This window comes from Corvus hawaiiensis, chromosome 4 (assembly GCF_020740725.1).
Source record: "Corvus hawaiiensis isolate bCorHaw1 chromosome 4, bCorHaw1.pri.cur, whole genome shotgun sequence".
Lineage (NCBI taxonomy): Eukaryota > Metazoa > Chordata > Aves > Passeriformes > Corvidae > Corvus > Corvus hawaiiensis.
In genome coordinates, this window is record NC_063216.1 from 18,940,712 (window position 1) to 18,956,531 (window position 15,820).

Sequence of the window (15,820 nt, forward strand, 5' to 3'; positions counted from 1 at the left end):
TGTGGTCAAGAGCTGTGCTGAGGTGTTCGCAGCTCAAATGTAGCAGTGTAAGCAGAACTGCAGGAACCTGAGCACTTTTTTCATCTGTTCATTTGTTTCAGTGGCTGGTCCCATGGCTTAGTTCAAACAGCCTTTCATGGCTGCTAAATGAAGGGAAATCTTCGGAACATTCAGCCAACACGGCAGATTTGGGGTCTAATTTGCTTTTAAACTTTTGGGAATTGGTTATTGGGTGGTATAGGATAATGGTGTAACTGAGCATTAAACAAACCACTAAAAGATCATTTCTACTCTGAAAAGACAATTTTTTTAAGTGCCAGGAAAAGCTACATGGTCACAGAAACCTTTATCTGGTCCCTTGTTCTCTGAGCCGCTCTGAACATGTCTTTACTTCCATGACCTTGTACTTTTTTTGCTGCAGAAAAGCAATGGCCTCATTAAATAAACCGGACCAAACAGGTCCCTATTGCACACCTGTTCTCTGTGTGCTGAAGGTCACAAGGACAGAAATAAAAAGCCATTACTGTGGTGACCCTTGTGATATGCATAAGGAACATGAAGCAAGATTATCTATATTGAGAACTGGAGTAGTTTTCTGAGTTTCAAGTACCTATTTTTATCCTGGATTACCATCTCCTCTGCCTCTCCAAGCCTTACTAACAGAACATCATCAGTAGCAGAGTGACACCCTCTCCTGATGAAGCAATTCTGCTCTTTGAGCTTATGGAATGCCAATAATGACTGTGAACTTGCCACTGGCGAGGCAGGACACACTTTGTAGCAGGTATTTGCTGACAGCAGAAAAGCAGTGGACTCCTGATTTCCTGTCCAGGCTCCAGAGAGGGAGATGTTCTAGTGACCACAGTTTTCTGCCTGCCTTTTTGAAGCATGGTCTTTCCAGCTTCCCCTTCTCACTCTTGGGATGTTATTCAGCCAAGTGTTGTCTCTGGGTTCTCCTATCACCTTGGGTGGGTTTTGCAAACCACAGGGAGGTCCAAGGGGCCACATTCTGACCCCCATGACATGCCCAGCTTCCCTCTCCCCACCCCAGGCACCCAGTGCAACCTCTGTAAACCTCAAGCCTCTGTTCTCTACCTCAGGTATTGTCTCACAACCCAGTCTCCTTTTCTTGTTCCTTACCTTGCTCCTCACACTGCTGTACAGTTCTGGTAGCTTCCTTCTTCACGTGGTTCAGGAGGAGAGAAATCCTGGGAAAGCAGGAGGGAAGGAGTGCTTGCTCTTTGCTTTGGTGCCCCACAGGCTAGAGGACCAGGAATCACAGAATCATAGAATGGTTTGGGTTGGAAGGGACTTTAAAAATCATCTTGTTCCAACCCCCTGCCTTCTTATCCCTTGCACCTACCTCTGACTACTGGCACAGAGCTCATCCAATCCCTTTCTGTGGAATTAGTGAGGTGTGTGAAGGGGCCTGATAAGAGAGAGAAGTGACATGGAGGGGGCTGAGACAACCCAGCCAGGAGAAGGAGCCAGGCAGGGACCTTCCCATTCTCTTATCCCAGAGCCCCACAACAAACTCAGCTGGTCAGAGGGATGTGGTCTCTAGATCTGGTCAAATGGTGCCTGCAGTTTTTCAAAGCCTCCTAATGTCATTAAATTGGGGCAAGCTTTCACAAAGGCAGATTTCATGTTCCTTTTTCAAAGGCTAAGGGCGTTAAAGCCTCTCTGAAAAAGACTACCAGAGTATTTTGACAAAGCAAAATACAGCCTAGCCCTGGTCTTAGAGATAAGAGAAACTTCTGACTAAGATTTTCCCATGTAGTTCAGGTTTAGGTAAATATTCAGCATGGAAATTTTAGCTAAAATAGCTGATGTTTGGTAAAAGTACTTGAACAATCTTAACAATAGAGCTGCCAGCCCCATCTACAAGAAGTGGCTTGCACCTTTTTGGCAGAAAGATCTAGGATTGAATGGGTATAAGGCAAAGCTGGGAAAATAATGTTGTTAACTATTTCCCAATGAGTCATCAACAGGTTTTTAAAAACTTCGTAGTAACAACTGTTTTTTAGAGCACATGAGATGCTTTTCTTCAGAAAGCAGCATTATAATGAAGGAGGAGTGGAAATGCATGTGCTTTTCATCTGCAGGGAACACAAAGAGACTACGTAATGTAAAGCAGGCCTTAAAAGAGACAAATAAGCATGTTAGAGGAAAATACTTAGAAGAATAAATCTGGAGAACAACGTTTCAAGTGCACACTGAAATGCTTTCATATTTTGTGGAGTATATGAGCTAGGCAGAGGAAACTGCTGCCAGAGTCACGGCAGGGCTGATAGATCGGCTCGCATGCCTGGGACTGATAAACAGGTTCTGTGCAAATCTCTTTCAGACTGTTACCCGTTTCTTCTGATAAATATTTAAAAAGAGATTTGTCTCACCAAGATGACTTTAGTATGAGAAACTGAAAAGAGCTGGGAGTTTAATATTAATGTCTCTGAAAGAGTTTAACAAACTTTTTGTTTTGTTTTGTTTTGTTTTTGCTGTATTTTATACAGCAGGCAACTGGTATTGCTTACAAACTCCCACAGAGAGTCTCTGCTGCTGCTGCTGCCGTGGTTACGAGCCACTCACAGGCAGAGGTCTGAACGACTCCTGGTACTTTTATGGTCTTCCAGTTTCCCTCTTTTTCTCCTATCGCCTCTGCCTGTCTGCAGAGCCCTGGAAAGACGATAGCCCCGGCCCCACCCTGCTGGTGGAAAGTTCCTGGAAACCATCAATCAGAAGGAGTTGCCTTTAGCAACCAACAACAAATCTGCCCGAGTTCACCGCGGGGATGGAGAGTACGTAGTTATTACTGTGTTGATGTTCAGCTGAGAATTCCTGGCATCGGGAAGACTTAACCTGTAGGAGCTTTCAGAGGGCCAGTATTAAGTACTGTCTGCAGGGTGTGATGGGAGCCTCCTCCAGCCTGGCTGCACCCCAGTCACTGTCACTGAGAGCAGGAAGAGATCCTGAGCCCATTTGGAAAGTAAGGACCATGAGGTACCTGTCTCAGGTGCTAAAAACACCATCAGGCAGCCTTGCAGTCCTCAACAAGGCTTGAAAAATCTGCAGGGGTGGAAACGTCACAGTCAGCCTTTCTAATAGCCTGAATTATAGTATATTTCAGTGTTCTTATTGCTGACTTGTTATGTAAAACCTTAAACACCTTGTCAGGGGAAGATGTACGTATCCATTAAAAGACATATGTGTGTGTGCTATATATATATATTTGTATTGAAAAACCATATTTGGCTGTGGGTATTTTACCCAGGCACCCCACAGGTGTGCAGTTCTGTCCCCAGGCTCACCTAGGAACACCTCCCATCCCTTCCCACCACAGAGAAATGAGGCAGCACGAGCTGCGAGGTTATGGAACACAGGGATGCACAAACAGAATTACAGGCATTTGTAAGCCTTATCCACGGACCAGGTGCTGCCTTCCACAGAGAGAGGCTAAAAAAAGTGCAGCAGCCTCTGGGGGTGGGTGTCAGCACAGGGGTTATGGATTCTGACCCTCCCAACCCAAAATGTTTCCCTAGGTCAGGGCAGTGTGGGTTTCAGCAGCTGCCCCTGTGCTAACACCTATGCCCTTGGGAACAGGAGGTGGAGAGGAAGAGAAGGGAAAACATGAACATACACTTAAAAATCAGCTCAGGTTTCAAGGGGGAAAAAGCCAAAGAGGAGGATTTCCTTATTCCTCTCCTTCCCTAAGCCCCAGATGTGGGGAAGGAGCCTGTTGTGGTGTTGGAGAGAGGCAGAGCTGTTGCTGTGCAGATCCCAGCATCTCTGCTCGTTCTGCCTTTGGGGAACTTCAGTAATTTCAACACCATCTCTGGGGTTTTCCAGAGAGCACAGTCTCCCAGTTACTCATTCAGCCTATTCTCCCAGTGCTCTTTTGAAAGAATTGAGGCATTTTCAGAGAAGTCAGAGGTCATCACTGGCTTGGCTTGACATTTAGACATGTATGTTTTTATCAGAAGGCAGGGGAATGGCTTTCAATGCTGGTAAACCTGAATGCAGTGAATTTTGTTTTCTCCTCGAGAGTTTTAGAGCTCACTTCCTCAGACCTATTCACAATCTAAAAATAACTCTCTTTTCATCAATTCATTAACAAACCCCCATTGCAGTGCACTGCACCTTGTTATTGATGTTCTTAGCGATATAAATAACTGCCTGACCACTTCTGCTGGACAATCAAATGTCAGAGCATATATGTTGGGGTCCCTCCCATCCCCACTGCAACACATATATTTATTTAATGATAGAGCAATTAATTTTTCATTTCCCCCCTCTCTTTTTGCAGCTGTCTAAAAGCTACAGGAGTGCCTGAAGTCAGAGGAACTGCTGCCTACCAGAACAGGTTCTGCTCCCTTAGTATCTGGTCTATCCTTTGGTAGGTCTGGGCACCAATATACTCTGTGAGCACAGCAGAGGCCACAAAGGCAAAAGTGGAAAAAACGAAAATAAAAATACCCAGTTTTGCATTCTTTGGACTTCCTGGTGATAGGGTGGTGAATTTTTACTTTTATTTAGATTCACTCTGAAGTGAATGCATGCAGTAAATTTCCCAACAGATTAAGGGAGAAATATTAAATAATTTTATTCTTCATTAGCAATAGATGAACATTTTCTTCATCAAGCCCAGACTTCCACTCTTCTGGGCTAGGTGAGAAGGCACTCCTTGCTTCGAAGAGTTTGAAACCTAAAGAAACCAGAGAGTCTTCACAGTCGGGCACAGTCCTCTTTTCACAGACAGATATATTTGACCTGAAAAAGTCCTGTGTCCTTCTGCACAACATTACTCCTTTTTCCATGGTTTTTTTTTAAAAATAAGATGAACTTTGCTAATTAGCAGCATCGTACACATGTTCTTTTCTTTGGCAAGCATGTTCCTTAATATGCCAGTTAAAATAATTCCGTTACCTTTGGCCCTCTCCGTTTATTTAGAGACCTCAAAGTACCTCAGCATACACACAGCAATAACTGATAAGGGAATGAAATTATAAACAATCCTAATTTGTATTATGCTGGATACACCAAAAAGCTGCTTTTCCATAATCTGCTTATTGCCTTTGTAATCCTCACAACAAGACCTCTGAAAATCTCCCTAGAGCATAAAGATAGAAAAGAATCAAATGGGGAAGGGGCAAAGGGAAACAGGTTTAATAATTGAGGAAAATCTCATTTGAGCAAAGGCTAATTAATGAGCACACTGAGTTGCATCTGGTTCCATGTAAGGGCTCCCAATGTGGCTGGAAGGGAGGAAAACAGTGGTGCCTGTCAGATGTAGATTATCCATCTAAACTAGACCTAGGCAAAACCTGAGCCTAGGATGAAAGGACTTTGCTCTGAAAGGTATACAAAGAAGCAGGCAGAGGTAAAGCAGCTTTAAGCCTCCAATCCAATTCAGAAAATACCAATTTCCCATTTGATTGCCCTAGTGCTGAGAATTCATCTGTTTCCAGCACAAGTAAACGTGGTTTTACTTCATGTGGGGGAACTCTGTCCCTAAAATAGAACCCATCCATGGGGACAGCCCTCTTGCCATGCCATGGGTAAATTCAGTCATTTCAGCTGTTTTTACCATAGTTTTGAGCTACACCAGTCTCTGTGAGTTGACACTGCCATGTTTGGGACAGCCCAGTTTCTTTGCTGGTTTCTCCTATATTTCTGTGCCACTCAGTCCTTGGGACAGAGACTAGAAAGTAGTTCCTGTTAGACCTCTGAGTGCCAGTGTGGTAGATGAACACCCAATGCACAAACAAATGCTAGACTTAAAGGGAAGTACAACCCATACCTGTGACTTGCACTCAGATAGATTTAAATATATTCTGAATTGATTCTTTTTTATTTTGGGGTGCATTCCTTGCTCAGTACTATTTGCCCCTTGTAGTGAATCCACACCCAACAGGGATGAAGGAAAGAAAACCAACCACAAGAGACAACCAACAGCACAGAAGTGACTGAGGCCACTTCTAGGGAGAAGTAAGTTCTGGGAAGCTTAATGCTCCTGGGCAGGCTCTGGGGATCTTATGGACCCTGCAGACCTGGCAGAGCCTGTAGCAGATCCCTGGGGGCAGTGCTGGCGTTGTTTTTGCTTTCCCCCCTTGAAAGAGTTTGCAAGTAAAGGCCTTGTGATGAAGGCAACATCTTTTTTTAGTGCCATCTCCCTGAAAGCAGAACAAAATTTCTTCAGCTTTGTAATTCAAAAGTATTTTAATTCTATAATGGCATTTATTCTTCAGGCTGTGAATTGACCATAAATAGTTCTCAGCAAGAATTTGCTGTTGGGATTGTGGTATTTGTTAGAGACAAGTCAGATGAAGTACCTCAGGCTAGACTGCAGCCCTTTTGGTCTCCGTTCGTGGCAGTGAGGAGGCTGGGAGGGCCTGAGGAGATCTCCCCACCCCAAAACGCATCACAGCTTTCCACACTGCTTCCTCACTGCCTTGGCAGCATGGCAGGGCTGGGAGAAGGAGAGCGAAGGACGTGGGCACAGCACAGACTGTAGACCTGCACCCCAGGAAAGCTGACAGCTTTGGGGACTTCGGAGCACATGTGACAATGGAGCTCAGCATATTGCACAAACCCTGAATAAATGCATAAAATAATCACAGTCACTGCTTCAAGGCACCCATATTTACAAGCATCTAAAAATAATAGTGATTAAAGCAAACTGCCTTGAGTTGAGACAGTGGTCAACATTGTGTTGCACACACCATGGATAAAAGAATCCTCAGTTCTTGGAATTCAGCGGTCAAACAGTTCTTTGCAGCATTTGAAAGTTTACAATGTTCTTTATCCTCAAAGCAGGTGTACTTGATTTTGCTGTACAATCATTTTGACACCTGCAGGCACTAACTCATCTTTACCCAGTCCCAGCCATGAGGTCCGTGAGGTGGGATCAGTCTTTGGTCGCAGAAATAATTGCCTGAGTTTGATGTGGTACGTGTCACCACCTTTCACATCAAGAAAGGCACAGATCCCAGCATCACTCAAGGAGAACCTACCCTCTCTGGTTTGAGTTTCCCATATGCTTTATTAGTTTAAACATTTGCTGTGACCATAACCTCACAGAAGAAGCCATGGCACAGCAGGGGAGAAAACAGCTGAACTGTTTGTCTCCAGGGTCCGAATCCTAAGACACTTTGCAGGCAGGTATTGGCTTGGAGACTGATGCAGCAGGATAAAAGTTTCCCTGTATAAGATAATTTTATTGGAAGAAAAGCAGCCCAAGAGCCAACTCATCCACCAGTTATGTTGTCATTTTTTGTTACTAGGAGAAAATATATCCCAATGATTACCAGTGTGAGTGTCTAGTGCTTATTAAAAATAAATCCCATTCATTCTGGTCTAGTCGAGAACTTTCTGAAATTCTTTTGCTGCAAAAGGGTGACTGACGTGGGATGCAGAATGCTCCTATCTTTAGCTTTGTAGCTATACTTGCCAATCTTTGAAGAGCATTGATACGAACCAGAAACAGCTGGATCTTCCGTCAGCAAAATGAGAAAGTAGGTGGTGTGTAGTCATTGAATTAAGGAGCTTCATTGCTGCCCATAATCACTGATTGCATATTATCTAATGGCAGAAAAAGAGATATTGTTAACATCTGACAGTTTCAACTTCAAGTATTTTTAGGAGACGCATCAATTGAAGCACTGATTAGACAGGAGTGGACCAAAACCATCAGTTGATTGCTTTTAGACATTACAATCTATTTTTAAAAGGAATGAAAACAAGTCTATAAATTTATTCAGCTGCAATTTCAGTCTGCTCGCGTGTTGTGATCTTGCTCTGTTTTGCAAACACCAAAGGGAACTGATTTATGTCAAATGACCAACCCTCTTTTCTCCCCTGTATAAATAGTTGCTGTAGCTGATTTCTACTGGGAAAGAGAAATATCTTTTATTTCTGTTCTGTGTGTAGCCACAGTTTAGAGCAATTAGCTGCATTTAAGATACTTCAGGTTATTGTCTATTCTCCTGACAGGTCAAGAAGAGTAGCCCAGCAAGCTCTGTTTTGAAAGGGAGATTAAGAACATATCCAAAGCAGCTGGGTCCAAGTGCTGCATTTCCAAGGTCTTTCTCTGGGAAGGAAATGGTGATTGATACTAATGCCTGTACACATTAATCAAACTGGGTCTTGTCTTTACTGCCTGTTCAAACAACACCTCTGACACCGTTTCCAGTCACCGTCTCCAAGGTTCACAGCAGATGTTGGTTTGATGGCCTTTCATCTCCACTGTTATTTGGAAATAATAGCTCTATTTCCAACCACAGAAAGCCAAGTCAACTTTATCAAAATCATTTACCCTGGGCAATCCAAATGGAAGCCCTGAGGGGGAAGAATATGTGACCACCACATCCATTAGAACTATTTTGGGAAAGTGCTAGGAAATAAATGGGTTTGTGTTCTCAAGATTCCTTTGTCTCTCCTTCCCAACACTGCTAATATATTTTCAGTGCTGCTGGGTGTCCAAACATGCAAACACTGGATGTTCTTAGTGTTGTGTAGTTGTAGCTGCTGCTGTGGTGTTTCATTCAGTAAGGCTACTTTGGTGTGCTGGAATAGGAAAATGGTTTAAAACATGATGTTGGTCTGTTTTTAATGGTTTGTTAAGATAACCCCACGTCCTTACTCTTTTCAGGGTGCCTGAAACTCTGCCTGAAACTGAAGCTAGTGAGAACTGTGTTTGAACAAATATTTAATAAACAGGGACTGACATGGTTTCCTTTACCATCACAAAGAAAGATTTTAGGTACCAGAGGCTCTCCATTTGATTTAATGTCTGAGTCACTGGCTCAAGCAAAATAGTCATTTAACCTTGACACAGCTCAGTTTAAACTTGCCTGTTTAAGTGGGAGAGAAATGGGGGACTTTAATGTGCTTTCAACACAGCTTGACCTTTTCTCCACCTGTGTGACCTGTGAAAGTCAGGGTGCTGTCAGCTGGACCACAACTTCAGCATAGCTCTACTATCAAGAGAAAGCTGATCCATAGCAGTATTTGGCTCTTAAATGCTGCCTTTCAGCCAAAGTGCTTCTCTATGACCAGTAAGATTCATTAGGGTTAGTCAAAGACTTACTCTCCTATTGTTGTCGATTCTTTATTCCACAAAACTAAAATCAGGTTTTAGGGAAGGAAGATAGTTTTTATTTTTCCCTTGGACTTCATTGGAAAGCTTTGGATTTTTATTGCCAAAAATGAGAAAAAAAATAATAATACTAAAAATAAAATCTGGCTTGTGTGATTTTTTATTACAAACAGTCCAAACATTTATACATAAATAGGAGTTTTCTTGCAAACAGCATCTGTTCTACCCAAGGTTTCTTTTAGGCTCCATAAGCTTTCAGGGCAGCTCTAATTCTTATTTCTGTCATATCAATAGGACATCTGGGGCTCAGACAAATGAGGTCTGGTGGCAGAGCCCCAAAGTTTCCTGTTCCCTGACATCCACTCTCATGACTGAGCCTGTTGTCCATTCCCATCCCTCTGCACGAAGAATGACATCCATCAGTGCTCCCAAGACAGCTCCAATATTGGGAATAGTCTTTATCCTTAGAATAGAGAACCAGCCTGGTAATGGTACATCTGCTGAAAAATGCTGATGCTCCTTGGTTCTAAACATCCTCTGGGAAGATTCTGCCGCAGACCGAGCTGTTGAGACTGTGAGGAATATTATTTATTTTTAATCATGTGTCTTTCTTCTGCTGCTGTCTACTGAACACTTCCTTTAAGAAGGGATGCAGAGGAGAGGGAAATGTAAATGATGTTACTGAAGCCTTCCTGTCCCCCATCAGAGAAATGACACTTGGCAATCAGAGGCCTTTTAACACAAACAGTCACTGGGCATTTTAAATAGCAGTTGGGCTTAACTGGAACACATCATGCTCCAGAACCTGTGTAAACATTAGACCCTATCTGCCTATTGTATAAATTTCCTCTTTGGGGGGCACCAGGAAGGGTCTATTTTCATACTCTCTCCTGCTGCTTTACCTACCCTGGGTTTTCCATAAAAGTGTGTTTTGTGCTTTGAGGTGATTTATTGCTGTGGCTTCCTCAGCCTCATTGGGATCAGGATTTAAATAATTGGATTTCCAGTATTTTCTTCCTATTTGCACTGCTGTTATATGGAAACAGCTTTTGTAGGACATGGGGCCTGTCATAGCTAGGAAGAACATGTTTTGAATATGATAATCTCTAATTTAGCAAATAGTGTTAATTTACAAGGATTACAGGTTTTGGATTGTTGCTGGTTAGTGAATGCATCCGGGGAAAGATGAGCGCTCCACAAAACTGAGACAGCTGTTCTAAATGCGTGTGTTTTTAGTGTGACTTGCCAGCAAGCTGTGCCAGCTCATTATTGTACATTATATGATATATATATGGTAATATATATATACCTTAATACTTCTGACTCAGGAGTATTGACTAAAGACTTCCCTTTCTTTTTGATTGGTAACCTCTACATATATTTTCTGCAGGGTCCAAGGCTTGTTATTCCTCCTCTTCCTAATTTATTGAACCAATGTAAAGCTTCAATTGTCTGCACCATGTTATAGATGAATTTCATTAAAAATTGCAAGGATAAGTCTAATTTTATATGATCAGTGGGAGACCAGGTGCCACAGCAGAAAATGTATTGCAGGGATTTGCATGAGTATATGGGAATCACAAAACCATGTTCTTTGCCCAGATTTGATGCTGTTTTCACCTGAGGAAGTGGGACCTTGGAAGAAATATGAGAAACCAGGTACCACCGTGTTGTTAGGAACTGGGAAAGTGCTTGGATGCCAGAATAGAAGTCACAGGCCAGAGGTGGGCTAAGCTGCACTGTTTGAACATGAACAGACTGGGGGCAGGTCACGTAGGGCTGGCATTGCTCCTGCAAGAAAAGACAGGAATGGCCCAAGCAGAGTGTCCTGGAGCAAGTGTCTGGCTACAACAGTCCCTTCCACTAGAAAATACCAAGCTGCTTTCAGGAAAGTGTGCCTCAGTCCCCCAGCTCCTTCAGAAAATGGCTTCTTTAGCTAATTCTTGTTGCTGCCTGTTTTGAGCTTCCCATCCCCCCTCCCAAAGACATGTGCTCCGAGTTCTTTTGTTCCAAGCGCGGGCAAAGCCAAATGTAACTCAGACTCTTCAGCAGTGTCTGATTGGCCGCTCACCCCGGGTCCGCCCCCAGTCATCCCCTTGCCCCTTCTCCGAATAAAAAGATGGTCGAGGGGAGGCAAAGGCCCTCTCTCAGCTCAGCTACCTTCCTGTAAACATCTCTGGTCGTCTGTCTCATTTGAAGGCTTCTAACTGCAGGGAATTGAGCGAGCAGGGAGCTATATTTCTCCCTCTTTGCTTCTGCTGATGGTATTTGCTCTGCAGCTGATTCAGGTACCGATTTTAGAGCTACTAAAGTGCTAGATCGCCCGTGCTACCTCTCAAGGCTGCTCGAGGCTTTCTAAGGCATTGAAATACAAGCGCTAGCCGGTATAAAGCTGAAAAGATACCTTTACAAATTCTAGCTTCCTATTTTGTTTAGACTCTAAAGTTTGAGCATGTTCCCTTTTCTCTTAGGAAACGTCTGTGAAGGTATCCATGAACTTTATCATCCCTCTGTGCATTCTTGGCCTGCTTAAAGGGACTGGAGCAAGAAAAAGAAAAGGTAACAATTTAGTAATCCTGGAGGTGTATTGAGAGACTAATCTGGACTGCAGTCATCCATCCTCCTTGCTATTGAATTAACTCACTGTATGTACCCAGTGCATATAACAAATAATGAGAGCTCATGCTGAATTCACAAACAATTGCAGAGAAGCCTCCAGGCTGTTCCCAGTGCCAATATGCATCATGCCAGGGAATGTCGTGTGGTGTACATCACAGACCTTCCCTGTAGGACCACAGTTTCTGGCTCTACTCTGTTTCCTTTAGAAATACAAACCATGGATCCATGTTTTTGTACCATAACAGGCACTCCTCCCTGGGTCTTGGACATGCAAGAGCTGGAAGTGATCACTGGTGTAAGAGACACACAGCCTCCAAAAATAATTTTCCTGTGCATTTGGGCTCTCTCTATTGCAATGACAAGATCTTAGGCTTTTTTTGGACACCTTTTCCTGAGGACTTGTGAGCCCTGGGAACACCCGAATAGCACAGGAAATAAGGAACTTGTGTGTGCTCTCAGAGCCTGGGCTCAATCTTTGCAGCTGGTTCTGTGAAGAGAGGCTGGACAAGAGCAGGGACTTGTGAGCCTTGAGCAATGCCTGCTGTTATTTTGAAGTTAAATATAGTTGTCAATAGACTTTGGGAATGACACTGATGCATGGGCATGGCATGGAGGTGAGGACTGAGAAAATTAAAGATATCAATGGATTTTTACTGTGTTGTTAATCACCTAGCAAGCAGTACAGCCTAAGAAGTGCCTGTAACTTGTACAGGGCCTAGCATGGTGTCAGGGTCCTTTCAGCTGAGAACATCCAGGAGAGCATGGTGATAACATGATATGCTGGACTGGGTTGGCTTTATTTTTGGGGGGTTTTGTTTGTTTGTTTGTTTGGGGTTTGTTTAGTTTGGGGTTTTTGGTTTTGTTTTTTATATTTGGGGGTGGGTTTTATTTGTTTGTCTAGTTTTTTTCTCTTTCTTTTCAATGACAATAGATTATCTATTTATTGCCTCATCTGGAAGGCATTTATAATGATCAGTGTCAATATTTATGATGAAATAAAGCACTCTAAAATGTGTTTTCACTGAGATTATTTTTCACCTGGCATGAATTCACTAAGTGCATGATACAGTCAGATGTGTTAGCCAAGAATCAACTCAGGCCCCAGTGTAGGGCTAAGAATGTTTAATGTATCTTGACAGTCATTAAGTAGTTGGTAAAGGACTAGCAATGAATTCATTATTCTCCTTATGAATCAATTCCTATTTATAGCAAACTATCAAAAATTCCACATTATAATATGGAGATTGAGATCATACATAATGGTTCTTTCACCAGAGGCAGCCATGAAAGGACTGGTAAGACTAGAACAAATTACAGTTAATGATAGACTCTTTCTCAGAGAATTAAACACTTTAATTGGTCAATCAGGTTGGGCATTTGAGAAAGGAAGACTTGTAATTATGTGAAAGCTTGCCTGCTGTACTTTGGCAGCCTTATGGGCCTCTGGCAGTTTTTCATCAGGATTTAGATTTGTCATCATGTTCTAATCCTTGCAGCTACACCTAGCCAAGAATGAAAGCTGCTTCTTGACCTCGTGGGGTTTTGAGGTTCCTTTGGAAGAACGAAGCTGGAAGATCAAGATTTTGGTATTGATGCACTGCTGTCTTGGGGTACGATTCATTCTCAATTTCTATGTATCAGCTGGAGTGTCTTTTGAAGGCTGAAGTGAGATGTGATACCCAGACCCTTCTGCTTCAGGGTGAATTTCACCTTCTCTGCAAACACATGAGGCAGTTTCATCAGTGAGTTTTGCTGCAGCACTGAAGTCAGGGATGTCAGGGTGGCAGCACTCGCTAGCAGTGCTTGGAGGCATAGGTTTTGTTCTCTATTCTTATTTTTCAGGCGAGAGTAAGCTTGCATCTTGCGTCTAATTCACAAGAGATCACTGAACATTAGCTGAAGACCCAGCATGTGCAACAAAATTCATTACATGTGTTCCTGGGGAAAACTTTTCTCTACTCTACCTCAGCTGGCCTCCAGTTAAACATCAAGACAACTCCATGTAGTGTTCTGCCTTGCAAGTTTAGTTTGTTGTTTGTTCAGAGAAGAGTTTCTCTCTCAATTTGTGTTTTACCAGTCTGCTCTCTACACTGCCCTGGTTCTTTAGGCTTTGAGGTGCTAATGTTGTGTTGAGACTGCTTTTAACAGCCTGTGTTACAGCATCTGTAACAAAGCACCATTGTGCAGGTTTCTGGGTGTCCCACATGAATCAATGAGCTGGAGCAGCTGTTCTACATCAGAGAAAGCTCTGCCTTCTCTCCTCTGGAGAGTTTCATATTAGAAGTGAGGTAGGATTTTGTTCAAAGAGAAACAAGACCTTGCAGCAGAGAGCAGTTCTTGCTTGATGATTGTAGGGAACATGATGTGCTTTAGGCCTGGCTAGTTACTGCTAGCAATGATTGCATGACACCAGCGAAGGTTCATGTTGCAGGCTTTGTGCTGTGCTTGTTCAGAGAGCTTAATAAGTGTGCTTTTGAAGCACAAGGGAGCCTTAGCTTTTCCCCACATGGGAAGGAAGAACAAGAGAGGGCTGCTTTGGGGACACCACAGAAGTCTTTGTGCTGAGCTAAGCAGTCTCATCCTCAGCTGGGGTCACAGCCCAGTCTCGAGCTTTGGATAAGGGGGCACAGGGCTGTTTTGGGCCAAGCATGAAAGGCTGCAGCAAAGTGATGCAGTGGAATATATCACAGCTTGGATAGTTTAGGTGTCAGGAGGGAAAGAGGAGCTGGACCTTACACCCCATCAGTCACACGACTTGCCATGGCAGGGCCGGGGCTGAGGCACTGTGAAGGCAGCAGGTGTTGTCCTGGTAGCTTAACTTTGCTACGTTATCCTCTGGGACTGAAGAGTGGCCACATCTTCACTTTCCCCAGGCAGATGAGTCCTTCATCCAGCACTCAAACCATTTGGAGAATGAGGCGTTTGTGGGTCCTGACAAAAAGCAGTCACTGGTGGCCAGCGGAGAAAAGCCATCAGCGGCCACGACAAAACCCTGGAGAAAACCCGTACCAAACCAGCTTTGTTCTCTGCTGCCTTTTAGAGAGGACAACCCACTGTTTCCTACAGACTGTCATTTCTTTCCTCCCCCCTACAGAGAGGTCTTCTTTCAGCTAAGCAGAACAATGTTGAGGGCAGGTCATCCCCAAACCATGGCTGGACCGTGAGGAGGGGACACACCCTGAGGTGGCTGTAGCATGGCTGCAGTCACACCTGGGGTAGCAGCTCTCAGGGAGTGAGGGGGAATTCTTGTATGGGATAAACCTGTGTCCTTACACGAGAGAAATCCCATCCCATCACTGGATAAAGCTGGATTTTGTGCACACTCAGGGTGGAGGTGCTCTGGCGAACAATGAAGGCTCTGCAGCCTCCCTCAGGGAAGGTGGCAGGAAACCTGTGGAGGCTGAGGGATTGAGGGGGAGCCTCTGTGCTGCTGGGTTTTGCCAGGAAAAGAGCGTAGGCAGCAAAACAGGGACATCATGATGCCTTGAAGAAGGTAAGAAATCAACCTTGTCAGTGCTGAAACAGAACAAGAACCAGTGGCCAGCTGAAGAGCCCGGTGTCCCCCCTTGCCCAGACCCTGAGTCAGCCATGCTGCCCTTAAAATCCAGCTGGTTGTCTGGTTGCCAACCAGTCTGGGTCTCCTGAAGAAGGAATCCGCCTCCTCTGCCTCATCCCAGAGATCAGGCACAGCTGCCCCGTGTCCCTGGAGCCCTCTTTCCCAGTGGGAAGTGCAGGCAGCAGCCTGGCAGTGCAAACAAACAGTGGGCAGCAGGGCTGTGCCATTGCTCCCAGCAATGCTGCCCCGTGTAAGCCTCTGCTTTGCTCCAGCCTTTAGTTCCAGTCCCTTTGGGAGCTCAGGTTTGCTTAGGTACAAGAGAGTTTGTTGAAATTCGCCACGGCTTCGTAATTCGTTCGCCAAATGCATCACAAATATTATTAAATTAAATGTAAATGCTTTGGAAATACAAATGCCAGCCAGTGTTTTTATCTCTCCTGCTTTGCTTAGGTGTACAGGAGAGGGGAGCTGGCTCACAGCACGGTTCTCAGGAGTCTCCAAGCTTTTAGTGTTCTGGCATTTAATACCCATAACCACACTTCTCATATTCA